The following is a 13,695-nucleotide window of genomic DNA, read 5'->3' on the forward strand; positions in this document are numbered from 1 at the left end:
GAATATGTTGCAGGTCATCCTTTTAGGTTGCCCAGGGAAAGCGTTTACAATTTCTTTGCCAGTATAAGGTTCAAAAACTAGTCTCGGTATTTTTGCTCTTTTGGCAAAACTCTGCAGGGCGTAACTCTCTTGCCAAATGACATGATTTGTATGTTGGTCGTGGGTTTATCGCGCGGGTCTTGCGTAATAATGATAGAAAGTAATGCCCGGTTCACATGAATTTATTGTAGAAGGAATAAATAACAAGTAGGGAAAAGGTGAAGAAAAAGAAAGAAGAAAGGACCAGGCTGTAACAAAAAACAATGGTATAAAAACAAGTACAACAATATAAAAACGGTCCCTACAGATTAGATATAGCTGTGAACTTACCCCAAAAGGGCTTCTATTCGTACGAAATATATTGCTGCATATAAGCAGTTAGGTTTACTTGATTGAAGGACACGTCTTTTCTCCTCGAGAATTTTGATAGTGACGACGGAACGAAGCAAAGTAAGAATGGCGAAGAAAAAGAATTAGAGTTCGCTTCAAAGTTTCAAAAGTGAGTGGCTAGGAACCAGAGAAAAGGAATAAAAAAGATGGGATGACGGATGACGGATGAAAGGGGTCGAATCGTACAGGTTGAACACTTGTATGGGAAGGCTGGCGGATTTATGTTAGATACATAAATTAATTTATTAATTAAGTTTATGTATAATATAAGTGCATTACACTCGATAAATTTTTAAGTCAAAATTTGTTGTAAGTTGCTATTTCTCTGAAGTTAACATAAAGTTTAAATTTTTTAAATTTTATATATAATATAATAAGTTACTATAGACTATATTTATTTAGGATGTAGATTAATTAGTTTACATAATGTCAAATATTACACTATGTCATTGTGTATTATTATCATTGCATCCTGTGAAGTTTCCGAAGTAAAGATGCACTTAGTTTCTAACCGACTTAAAAAAAGGAGGAAGTTTTCAATTCGATTGTATTTTTTGTGTGTATGTTTCGCGATTATTCCAGCTTTTGTGAACCGATTTCGATGATTCTTTTTATGTTGGAAAGATGGATATTCCACCTCTAAGGGATCTAATCCTCTAGAGGATGAATCGGGTTTCGCGTACTTTCCGGTAACCGATTGCAATAAAACTTGGCCAATAGATGTAATGCCACGAACTTTGAGGTCGGTTTTTTAATAAAAAAGTTACAATTAAAAATCAGATGAGATGAGATGAGATGAGTTGAGATGAGATGAAATGAGATAAGATAAGATAAGATGGGATGACATGACATGACTTGACATGACATGACATGACATGACATGACATGACGAGACGAGACGAGACGAGACGAGACGAGACGAGACGAGACGAGACGAGACGAGACGAGACGAGACGAGACGAGACGAGACGAGACGAGACGAGACGAGACGAAGATACATTTATTTTTAATCTAATACAATACAAGTAAAACAAATGTAAATAAAGCTAAGAATTAAGAAGGGAATCTAAATTATACATTCTTCATAGTAAAGCTATACATTTTATTATTAGAACCTAATGTGTAATTGCGTACCTGTAATTTAGGCATCTTTTTGGGCAAATTTCTTTATATTACAGCTTAAAAATAGATTTTCTATATTTAACAATAAAATAATTAGTAATTATAAATTAATCAATATAAAAATAATTATGAAACAACTTCCAGCAAGTCTTCTGTTTTATTGTAAGTTTTACTCATAAGTCACAATTTGACGGTCTTTTCACATTCCATTTTATTCATGGAGAAATAATACAAATTAGAATTTAATTTTAATTTTATTACAATCTATTCAGTATTTATTTAAGGTTGGAATATCCTGAATGGAATTCCCGGAGGGAATTCCGTTGATGTGATACTCATAGCATAGGGAATTAATTTAAGAGCAGTAGGGCAAGCACGAACAAACGAGACTTGCGCTTGAGCGATATAACGCGCGAGATCTCTATGCGAGAATAGCAGTATATCGCGCTTTATGTCGCTCTCGCGCTAGTCGAGCCCAGTCGTGCCAGCCCTACAGATAATGATGTAGATTTCTGGCATATTGTAATTAGTTATAATTCAGTTTAAATAGACTGGATAAAAATACCACGTCGGTAATGTATTATATTACATAAAGCATATTTGCTCGTTTTACATGATACCGGATGTTGTCTAGTTTTAACGCTCTAACTAGATCAGATTTCGGTCTATACAGAGTAAAATTAAAAAATCGTGAAGTCTATATTGTAACTTCACTGTCACTGCATGGACCTTTTATAATCCGGAGCAATAGTCAAAGAGTTTGTTCAAGTTCAAGGAAGTATTGCACGAACTCTTCTCATAAGGACGAACTCCTTCATAACATGTGAGCATTATTGCGGAGCTACTGGTTTCAATTGCCGAAGCGTAGCAGTGTTATATTGCGAAAGAAAAATATATATAGAGAAATCCTGCAGTAATCGAAAACCCGCCACCGTTAAACATTAAATCATAAGAAAGCATCATGATTTCGGATTTTTTTTATGACACCGACTGACGGAATTTAAGGGGCACTGTTGTAAGTTCACCAGCGCCCTCATTCGTCAAAACCAGAACACAGTAAGGAACACTGGTAAGAAAGACCCATAAATACAAACCTTATAGACTAACATATATAATAATACAATAAAACACTTTTGATTAATTATTATTTACACGTATTGCCTGTGACGTGTGACGCATCGTAGGTGTCCGGTAGCCGGCCTCGAAAACATCGGTACGTGACTCCCTTCGGCCAAAACTCATCGTTCATGAAGATTGACAGATGTTGAGTTGATACTCTCACCACATATGAATTAAAATTCATATTGTGGCGGGACCCCAACTGCTCGACCCTCAGGTTGGCATTGGCTTTCACCCGTATATACCTACTCCACTGATTGGCGGTAGAAACAGATAAGCTCTATTGTTACTAAACCCGAGCTAGGTAGTGGTTACGGGTGAAAGGGTTGTAACCCTAAGAAGCCGTGACCAGGTTCACGGCAGTAAAACAGAATACTTAAGGACCACAAATTTATTTCAAGTCGGTTAAGGAAAGAAAAGGTAACAAAGAAGCAAGGCTTTAACAATAAAAGGTACATGTAGAAAATAGAATCGAAACAAAACCAGAATCAGAAACGAAACAAAATCAGAATGCGAGGCATAAGAACTATGGTACAATTCAAAATAAAAATTTAAATACGAGTGGCCAGGAACCGGAGAAGGGTTATAAAAAGGTGGGATGACGATGTAAGGAGGTCACACCGTCACACGGGCAAATATATTTACTTAAAAAAGTCCGTCGTGCCTATAGTTGCACCAGCTCCTTTGCACTTCAAAACCGAAATACAGTAATGCTCACATTATTGCTTGCCAGCAAATATTTATGATGGCGGTAGAGCTGTGAATCAAATTTTTTACATCACTTTCTATCATATCCTGAGAAAAAATACTATTGGTTGATATAGCAGTCGTATCACCTCTTCTATGGTTCGTTAACTAAGTAGTACAACAAAGAACTCAACAATTGTTCATGCATTTATTTTCACTCTGTTTGAAACTTTTTTTCATTACAAAGTTTCGTCACCTGACCGTATCTGGGCACCGGGCGTTTTGTTCGACATGCTCGAGTGGGTTGAATCAACTCGAATGTCACTTTAGCCCCTACCAACGTTTGTATTGCACAACGATAGACTTTCGTTAATTGAAATTAAGTGAAATTTATTTATTTATACATGAGTTTCAATTTTTTTACTTATTTATACATGAATTTAACTTAATTTCAATTAACGACGTCTATTGTTGTCGAGTCTATCGTCACCCAGTTAGATACCTTTACCTAGCAGCGCAGCCCCGGCTAGAGATGTCGCTATTCATTGTATTTAAATTTTTATTGAATTGATATTTTTATTGAAGGTATATTTGTTTTTTCAAACAAACCGACGTTTCGGGCCCTTTACAGGTCCCATGGTCACGTCAACCGTGACCATGGGACCTGTAAAGGGCCTGTATACGCGATTTAAATCCGGAAAAATAGTTTCATTTCCTATGTGTAACAATCGCGAAAACCTAAGAACTTGATATTCAATTATTTTTATGTGAAATTATTCCACTAGTTTGCTATAATTACGAAATATTATAGATTTCACAAATATGGTGCTACACATATGGTGACGCAAGCACAGAAAAATTCGTGAGGTCCGCTGGTTCGTTCTGTGGCTTAGTTGGTATAGCGTCTGCCACGGTATGCTAGAAGACATCGGTTCGAATCCGGCCGGATCGAAGGAATTTTTTCTGAGTGTTCGATCTTTGTATTAATTATTATAACAAACTAGTGGAGTAATTTCACATAAAAATAATTGAATATCAATTCAATAAAAATTTACATATTATACGATACAAAAAGTATTATTATTATTCTTTAGTAACTATAAATGTGCAGAGAAATAAAACATTACCAATTAAAATCAATTTTATTGTTATATATAATTATTCTTTTCAACTTACGTACCTATGAATATGTAGGTAAGTAATGTTATTATCATATAGCATTCTATTTTCTTATTACCTGTATAACAAATATCGATTTCGATACCGATAGACTTCAACAAAATATTAAGGAATTTGTGGTAAAGATGACACATTTCATCCGTTTAAAAAAATTCATTTTCGCCGTTCTATGTAGATTTATTTCTGTGATCCGGGAAACACAGATCAGAACTAATTTTAGTTCGTTTCGGGGCTTCATCATTTAATGCCCATAGTGCTAATAGCTGGGCCACCAAAGTAGTACCAGAAGGTATCGAGAAGTACTACAATTATTCAATTCTCTAGAAGAAGAACAAGCCGTGCTGCTACGTTTGTATGGAGTTACCATAGTTGGTCTTTACATATTATTATTAGTTATTATGTTACGGTGTCATTGGTGGCAATACCAAAATTGGACATAATTAAGTAAACGGGATGCAATCCACAAAATTATCAAATAATGAGTTAAATATGTCAAACGGTTCTTAAAGTCAACCTCTTAGATCAGCAAACAAAATCCAACATATATGTTTATATGTTTAAGTAAATATCACTGGAGTTACACGACATTATAAGTTTCAAAATAAAACAAGAGTGAGAAACACTTTTAAACTTCAAACTGTCGTATCTCGAAAGTAACTGGAAGTGCATTGGATCCTTTTTGTTTAACTACATCCAATTGGGCCTAACAAGAACTCTTTATATTGGTAACAGTTTACTCTTTAGGAAATTTGCATTAAATTACTTTTAATCGAGTTTTTTTAAACTGCATTCCTGTTCTAAAGACGAGCCTCTTCAAGCAATCGTTACATTGTGTAAATAAACTAAAAATGAGTATCGATCGAGAACCGATGGTAGCACTTTACGAATGAATGCATACAGTCGCGTGTCGATCAGATTCACCGTTTGAACGCTTCTGTCTTTTCATATTTTGTCACTTTTAGATCAATCTGTTGTTTGGTTAATGTTAATAGACTTTAGTGAAAGTTAACAACCTTGTTTGTGTCGTAATATAAATAGTTAAGTAACCATTTTGCACCCTTGGTTTAATAAGGTTACATCTGCAAATTGACAACTTTCCAGGAGAGAGGTTTAAGGATTCTACAAACAAAATTAGTCGATAAGTTTTTAAATTTTAAGTTTTTATTGAATAGGAAATGCATCTATTTTTCCGGATTCAAACAAACCAACGTTTCCATAGCCTCGCGCTAGGGACACCTTGTATCGCGGGTGCCATGGACACACACATAGACAACCACAAATTACACCCAAATTCATGAGAGAGAAATAAATGTAGGCCATACAAATATTTATCCTGGCCCGTAATATGAACCCGGGACCTCTGCGTGGTAATCCAGCATGGTAACAGCAGTTAAAGTATATAAAAAAGTTATAATATTAAACTATGTCTGGAAGTGAAGGTTTTATGTCTGTCCGGTCAAATAGGAGATCTAGATAGAGTGTCTTACAAGTGTATTAACGCAAGTATGAAATAAAGTACTAATTATTCTTCTGGTTTATACCTAAATAAGGTATAAGCCATAGTTTAACATTATATTACACCACATTTATATTTAATTTTATTAAAAGAAAATTATTGTGAACGAACATTTTTTTTATAACACAAATGACGGGACGAACAAGTCGTGCGCCTGGTGGTAATCGACACGGTCGCTCATAACAGTTCTAGCGTCACTCAGAGCTTTAATTCACAGAGATCTGAGGCCATGCAACTGCGCCCGTCACCCTGAGACATAAGTTGACAAGTCCCATGTGCCAGTCATTTCAACTTACCCTTCAAAACCGAAATGCTGTAATGCTTACATCACTGCTTGGCGGCAGAAAAAGATAAGGTGGCGATAGTTGTCTCGACGAACGTTCTATCAAGGAGCTCTACTGCATCACTTTTAGCAAAAATCAACCGTATTCCAATAAGGCGAAAGTACTTTTTTGCGTTTACTTAATTGATATAAAATTCACTTTTGTTAAACGTATTTCATTTTCGGCGTTTTGAAAATAAAGATAAATTTTATCAAATTTTATTACTATGGATGTTATTTCATTGACTTTAATAATGACAGTGGCAGAGTGATTCCTCTGCCTTCTATCTTTCCTTTTATCTTTTATTGTAATAGGGAAAAGATTTAATTTCAATGCTATTATTTACTAGTCACGTTTTATGTCACGTGAACACTCAGTCTAACCATTTATTTAACTTTTGACATATGCATGCTTCCGAAGTTCCGTAATTATTGACATACTGGACTGTTTTGTTTTTTAATTTTAGTAAAGCGACGTGCTTTTAGCTCCGATACTTATTGAACCAACAGATTATGTAACGAAGATTATTCAAGTTGGTAAATTTTGGTTCCTGTCTAATAATTTAAAATGACATGAAATAAATAATAAATAATATGAAAATATATAATAATAAAATAAAATATGATACATGCTTATTGTTTATTATAATGAATCGTCTGATTCTACTCCATATTATCAGACAATACCTTGTTTTTTGAACCGGCTCAAATTCACGAATAAAAGTTCTTCGTAAATAAAATCGATTGTTATAAAAAATCGAATCAGAAACGCATTAGGACATCACTAATTGATTAAAATTCGAGCTGTCAAAAGTTAAATAAATGGTTGGATGGAGTATAGTTTTATCTATTTTATATTTACGTAAGAACGAAAGCGTGAAAATGTGCAAAATCGTCAAAACGTAAGTTACAATCACTTTTAAGTGTTGGCAGCGTCTTAATACCTCATCAGAGCAACATACGGTCGACGTCGCCTTCGATTTTCCGCACGACTTAGTGACGAGATAATCGCATTGCGTGACTTCCGTTCGAGTTGGCACGCCTGGCGAGATGCGATAGAGTTTCCGTGGTAACACTATACGGTGTGATAAAGGCATAATTAAACTTTTATTAACATTTTTATTACAAACCTGTTAAGTTAGAAAGAAATCTTATTTACTTGTAATACGAATTGGTGTTATTAGTAACTTTCCCCTCAGATCCCCTACTCAGATTCTGACATCTTGATGACAATGGGACTATTACAGACTCCTTTGTAGATTTTGTATTTTCATTTCTGGTTGTCCTGATGACGGTGATTTGTTGATTACACGTTTTTATTAGTAATTAGTGGCAACCACAACGAACCCGGAACAGCAACAGGATCCACCTCGAGACTATATACCCTTTCCAACAAAAAAGGAATTTTCAAAATCGGTGCACAATTGATGGAAAAATTGGTGAATGCACGGACATGGCGTGTCTTTTCTCATCAAAACGGAGTCCCCTACACCTTACTCCGACTTTCCGAGGTGTATCCGTGCCGATAAGGGACCACCTTGAGCTACTTGGTCTGGACTTATCATCCAACCTCAACTTTGGGCGATACATCGAGTGCTTAGCAAAAACTGCTGCCAGAAAACTGGGCATACTTTTCAGGGTCAGGCGGTACTTCACACCTGAACAGCTTTTAAATCTATATAAAGCACAAGTTCGATCCTGTATGGAGTACTGCTGCCACCTTTGGGACGGCTCTGCCCAACACCAGTTAGCTGCCTTGGACTCGGTGGAGCGTAAAGCAAAGAGACTTATTAACAATAATCCTCTTGTGGAGTCGAAGCTCCAAAATCTCGATCATCGCAGAAAAGTAGCCTGCTTGTCGGTTTTCTATCGGATACATTTCGGGGAGTGTGCGCAGGAACTTTTCAATTTGGTTCCGCCCTCACCGTTCCTCCTTCGGTCGACTAGAAGGTCCGGAGCACTCCATTCTTATGTCGTTGATATTCCACCTATTCGCACTAAGCGCTTTGCTTCCTCCTTTCTGATGCGTACGGCAAAGGAATGGAATGCTCTACCGGCATCTGTATTTCCCGAAAAGTACAATTTGGGGCTATTCAAGGCTAGAGTGAATAGGCATTTTTTAGGCAAACGCGTCCCATCGTCGGTCACATCGTCGCTTAACATCAGGTGAGATTGTGGCCAAGCGTGTGTCTATTATATATATAAAAAAAAAAAATGCCTATAAAATTTGAGGATTTTCTTCGATTTTCATGGGGTCCCCTCGTCAGGTTCTGACCTTGGCGACAATAGGACCACCACGAGAGTACACCCTTTCAAACAAAAAAGAATTTTCAAATTTTCGAATTGTGGCTTTGTTGATATAGCGTCTGGTACGGTATGCTAGAAGACGTCGGTTCGAATTCGGAAAGAGTGTTCGATCTTTGTATTAATAATTACACTGTAAGTTTTAAAATTTAGAAATTATTTAGGCATATCACGGTATGCAGCAATACAGTATTTACTGCATTTTGCGCCTGTACTGCATGTTGCGTTCTTGCGCTGCGGGACGCCTGAATTAGCGTTAGGTGCGGGCTTAAATTGTGACAATAAAAAACTACATTCTATAATGTCAAAACAAAACACTGCAGCGTTCGATATAGTACTTTGTAATTTTATAACAACAAGCATCTTTCGGCTGTTAACGTGGGAAAAGAAATTCATTACTTTTTTCAATAGAAAAAATGAATAAATTCCTTCTTTCCAAAGTAAAATTATAATGGCTAGATAGATTTCTTTGATATCTAATTTACAACGTAAATTAAATGTATTATTTTGTGTTATTAACCTCAAAAATTACGAAAAACCTTTACGCAGTGTTTTTTTAAAAATTAAATGCTGTTTTGATGTTACAGTGTTTTGGTTTAACACGGTAGTTAAGTCACACTCATTCTATGGTTGCCTTTTTCATTACACCTTTCTCTTGTTAATTTTGTCAATTTTGTACTAAGTTACTATTCTGTTGTGTATTTGTAGGTCATCGAGTATATAACCAGAAATAGAGACGAAATGTCATTTAATTTGTTTGAAAACTATCCTGCCATATTATTACTGTGACAACTGCGCTGCGATTGGCCAGCCCGAGTTCGAAACGATTGACGGGTGTCGTCAATGGCTGTTGTCAACTGTTTCCCTTCAAATGGACCAGTTAACTTGAGCTTTGCTATAATGGCGAAAATTGCAAAATTACATATTTAATATTTAATTACCGACGAAATGTGATTCCGTTTGTTTTGTAATTAGATGTTTTGCTGTTTTTCCCACACCACCGAATAGAACAGCACGGCATTGTTAGAGATATTATCTTTATTACAATTAATACAGAATATTTTTTGGACTATACGGAGACGTACACACAGGTCAGTAGTTGGCCTGTCTATTTCAGGGCAAACGAGAGTTGATATTTATAAGAGCTGTATCGCTAATGTGTTACCAGGAATATATGGCCCTTATTTCGTCTCTATTTCTTGTTATATACTCGATGTTATAGGTTTATAAGAGGATTGTGCAGCACCCAGATAAACCGTTGTAGGTTTAAGGGTGTGAAGAAGTCATATGTCACATCGAGTTCTTAGGTTTTCGCGATTGTTACACATAGGAAATGAAACTATTTTTCCGGATTTAAATCGCGTATACTTGTTTTTGTCAACCGTGACCATGAGACTTGTAAAGGGCCCGAAACGTTAGTTTATTTGAAACCACAAATATGCTTGATTTAGACCCGGAAAAATAGTTTCATTTCGTAAAACATGTGTTGTAAATGTTTTTAAGTGTTTGGACAAAATAAAGAAAATAGTTAAATAAATTTTAAAAGCGGGGTCGTAAGCCATACTTAATTATGACAAAAATATAATAATTATAGGATATTTATTATTATTCATTAAATGACGCCCGCGGCAAGTGTTTTTTACGATACCACTTAACGGAATGAACAAGCCGTGCGCCTGTTGGTAAGCGACATATAAGCAAAATAGCAGTTCTAGTGTCACACAGAGCTATATATCGCAAACATCTGTGCGACACTGCCGCTGCGCGCGTCACCTATAAAATATATAATATTCATAGCATTAGCTTTCCGCAGCTTCTAAAATTGTACCGGTGTATGACAGACAAAATCACTAATGTTCGCAAAGTGACAAGTGATGGGATGGACAAGTCGTGCGGTTGATGGTAAGTGACTCGCCTGTCCTGTACTGTGTTTAACAGTTGCAGTGCCACTCAGAGCTTTAAATCGCAAAAATCTGAGGGGCACTGCCACTGCGCCCGTCACCCTGAGACATGAGTTGACAAGTCCCATGTGCCTGTAATTTCACCAGCATCCTTTACCCTTCAAAACCGGAACACAGTAATGCTGACATTACTGCTTGGCGGCAGAAATAGACAAGGTGGCAATATTTCCCTGGACGAACGCTTTCACAAGGAGCTCTGCTAATAAAGTAATCTGTAATCTGACGTCATGCATTTGTTTCAATGTGTACATAGCTTTTAAAATACATCTTAATATCTATGTCACAGAATGTACATTAAAAAAAAAGTGTGTCACGATATTATTGAAAAAAAAAACAAACAAAAGTAGGTTAAGGGGTGTTTTCACGAAATAATAATAAATACAGTTGAAATGGAGCGGGGGCGTGCCGCGATGCGTCGGCAGACCGAGAACCTCCTGCAATTGGTATGAAGGCTAGTGCACATGATTATACAAAGACAAGTTGCAATAAACAAAGTGTATTTTTTACCGGTTTCTAATTTGTTATTAAAAAAATTCTTTTAATTCTTTATTGCACAAAGAAAAAAAAAACACTTAAAACACATGTTTCAAAGGTCAGCTTATCTCGAGAAGAGATCTCTTCAAATTAATTTGCACTGTAATAATATTATGTCAGTGAGTACAAAGGACGAAGAATATGAAGAGGAAGTAGTAAAGTACCCAATCCACATCGGACCAGTCGGGTGGTCTGGAACCAAAATTTCTCTTCCTTTTTTGCTCTTCTTAGAGACGACTCATGGCCAGCAGCAATACATATATAAGTTGAGACATATCTGTAGGTGAGAAGTAAAGAACAAAGTACCAAATAGTTTTTTTTTATAATATCAAGTGACGGGAAGAACTAGTCGTGCTAGTTTTATTGAATCTATTTTTCCGGATTCAAACAAACCAACGTTCCGGGCCCTTTACAAGTCCCATGGTCATGATTGACCATAGCCTCGCGCTAGGGAAACCTTGTATCGCGGGTGCCATAGACACACACATAGACAACCACAAATTACACCCAAATTCATGAGTGAGAAATAAATGTAGGCTATACAAATATTTCTCCCGGCTCGGGAATCGAACCCGGGACCTCATTGTGGCAGTCCAGGATGGTAACTGTTCGGCCACGGAGGCAGTTAAATGTCTTGTTAATGCTATGTAAATTCTATATAGTTCCGTAATAAATAATGTTTTATTCATAATAGTGTACTTCCGTTGTGTAGCCCACCCTTAACGTCGATGGCCCGTTTGCATTTTAATCAAGTCTTCGGGCCTCGTTTGCATCCACTTGATGTCTTATTCTTTGTTTCCTTTGTACTATTTATTTGCCGAAAATCGTCGTAACATTTCATTATCAAGAATTTTAATTAGCGGTTTTTATTATATCTTGTCCTTTGACATTTGAGTCTATTATCCGATAATTTGGTATAAGGCAGTTTTTTTTTCAATCTTTATTTTGGGCAGTCGGATTCAATTGCGACGTTTTTCATGTAATATTTTCATTTCATTTGTAGTCCGGATATTTTTTCTTTGGGTGTCCACTCCAACAATTCGGAACCATCAGTCACTCTGTCAATGTGATCAGCCTATTTCCACTTGAGTTAGGCCGTCTTTTTGTCAGCGTCTGAGATTTTGCCATCTTCATATTCAATTTTCTTTATTTGCATTCCACAGTGCACCCTTCCGGGCAGAACAAAGTAGAAGGGAAAAGCGTCCGAGTAGGCTGTTGCCAACTTTTCCACTAGGTTAGAAGTTTTCGATTAGAAACGTATCCAATGGTCACATTCATTCTATAATAATTCTTTTTTTTAATGTAAACATTGTGTCAGAATTAAAACAAACTAATGGAATAATTTCACAAAAATGAATATTATGATGGTGAAAGATCCTGATATTCAATAAAACTTAATTAAAATTATTAGAGTGACATCTCTAGTCAACGAGCGGCTGGTATCATCAGTAAAGGTGAAGAAAAACTTTCATAGATTTCTCACAGATGGCGATATGGCAAAAAACTCATTAAAAACCAAAACAAACCTCTGCAACAAACACATGGGAAAATCCAAGAGGCCCGTTGGTTCGTTCCGTGGCTCAGTTGGCATAGCATCTGGCTAGGTTTGCTGGGAGTCATTGGGTCGAATCCAACCGGATCTAAGGGAATTTTATCTAAGTGTCCGATCTTTGTTTAATAATTACAAGAAACTACTGGAGTAATTTCACAAAAAAGAATTGAGTGTCATAGTGGTATACAAATATCTTTTGATTCCTGTTGGTATTTAATTCCATTTGTGGCATTCCTGACAATTTTCTCACTATTGTTTTTTCTGCTACTAGACCATTGTCACCTAATTCTTGTCTTGTTTTTTTTTAATGTATTCAATCAATTATACGACTGAGGTTTCTACCAAGTTATGCTACAGCGTTCAGACTTGTTTCTATCCAGAAACGAAAACACTTGTATCTGAAACAAAGTAATCCCTCTAAGAACACGTAATAACATTATATACAAAATGTTTAAACAGAAATTGATATTTTCCTTCTACAAAACTCTTGACTAGGGCGACATAACGACGACCGCCGCACAGTGGTGCATTGGCGGAAAAAAGTATTGTTATGAACATTTATCTAAACAAATTTTACATTATATATACAACACTATATAAGTACTCCATAGACACAAAAACTATAAAAACAAATTGCCACTAATTGTACATTACGTAAAAATATGAGACAACATATCCGATGCAGAAATAACCATTTTTGCGCAAAAACTTGTATATTTTCAAGGTTAATTTTAAATCAAATTGAATAGAAATTTACGATAGGGTAAAACCGTGTTACTTGCCCATTTTTTGAAAGGGCCTCCTAATTTAAAAATTATTGGTTTGCCATGAATAATTCCTATGAGTATATAACTAGTTTAATATTTTACATTACATTATGACTTGATTTTATTGATCTAACATTTACTGTAGGAAATGAAACTATTTTTCCGGATTTAAATCGCGTATATTTGTTTTTTCAAACAAACCG

This window comes from Hyposmocoma kahamanoa, unplaced genomic scaffold, assembly GCF_003589595.1.
Source record: "Hyposmocoma kahamanoa isolate Upper Pololo Valley unplaced genomic scaffold, ASM358959v1 211, whole genome shotgun sequence".
NCBI classification, from domain to species: Eukaryota; Metazoa; Arthropoda; class Insecta; order Lepidoptera; family Cosmopterigidae; genus Hyposmocoma; species Hyposmocoma kahamanoa.